Genomic DNA, 1,410 nt, shown 5'->3' with positions numbered 1-1,410 from the left:
CTCTGACAGTACGATGGATTCCAGTAGTACTGTTCGGCTCAGAAAATAATGTCCCAAAATGAAGGCCTCAGAAGCAACCTCAGGAGCAAAAGTTTTTCTGACTTTGTCCTTCTCTCCTGTCTCTCAGTCCCACTCTCCCTCAAGGCTAGCCACAGAAACTAGAATCCCTTCTCCCCAAGGTAAGTCTTAGAAATCAGAAACCCTTTTCCCCAAAGCCAGCTATAAAACTTAAAAGTATTACTCTGCCTTTCTTTTTTTTTTTTTTTTTTTTTTTTTTTTTTTTGAGACGGAGTCTTGCTCTGTGCCCCAGGCTGGAGTGCAGTGGCACGATATCGGCTCACTGCAAGCTCCGCCCCCCCGGGTTCACGCCATTCTCCTGCCTCAGCCTCCCGAGTAGCTGGGACTACAGGCGCCCGCTACCTCGCCCGGCTAATTTTCTTGTATTTTTAGTAGAGACGGGGTTTCACTGTGTTAGCCAGGATGGTCTCGATCTCCTGACCTCGTGATCCGCCCGTCTCGGCCTCCCAAAGTGCTGGGATTACAGGCTTGAGCCACCGCGCCCGGCTACTCTGCCTTTCTATGTAAAAACTGGCCATAAAGAAATGATCTGACCTACAGTGTTTGACGGTAGGTCATAAGGCCCCTATTGCAGAAAGGGTCTTGTCTCATAGCCAGAGGAAGGAGTGCTGCACAGAGAAGCCGGGAAGAATCTAGACAGACACAGCCGTCCATACTTTGTTGAACCTGAGAATAAAAATGGACAATCTCCCCTGTACCTCTGGGTCTTCAGTCTGGAGGCTCCGTATATACACGTCAAATACATTTGTGTGCCTTTTCTCCAGTTAGTCTGCCTTTTACACGCCGATTCTTCAGTGAACCTTCCAAGGCCCCAGGGGAACTTTCCCATTGGCCCATGCAGTAGGGGACTGAAGGCGCTGTAGATAACTGCCTCATCTCCCTGTTACAGTTCCAAAAGGATATGTGGGAGTCCTCGTCCCCAGTGCCTCAGAATGCGGCCTTGTTTGGCAATAAGGTTGTTGCAGACATAATTAGTCAAGATGAGGTCACACTGGAGCAGAGTGGGCCTTTTTACCAGTTTGAGTGGTAACCTCCTAGGAGGATGATATGAGGACATAGCGGGGAGAAGGCCATGTGAGAAGGGAGGCAGAGACTGGAGTTGTACAGCTTCTAGCCAACGAGTGTCGAGGATTGCTGGTTATCCCTGAAGTAGGAGAGAGGCAAGAAGGATTCTACCAGACTCTAAGGTTCTGGAAGACAGGCATGGCCTGACTCATTTTTCCCCTATAGTATCTGTCTTATAGAGTGAGGGACTCCACAGGAAGCCAGTCCTTTCTTTAGTCATAAGAGCCCCAGATGAAGTGAAGCCATTTCTTTAGTCACTGACAGAGC

The sequence above is a fragment of the Macaca nemestrina genome, chromosome 8 (genome assembly GCF_043159975.1).
Source record: "Macaca nemestrina isolate mMacNem1 chromosome 8, mMacNem.hap1, whole genome shotgun sequence".
NCBI lineage: Eukaryota > Metazoa > Chordata > Mammalia > Primates > Cercopithecidae > Macaca > Macaca nemestrina.
The sequence above is the reverse complement of the archived record's forward strand: the minus strand, read 5'-3'. Positions refer to the sequence as shown.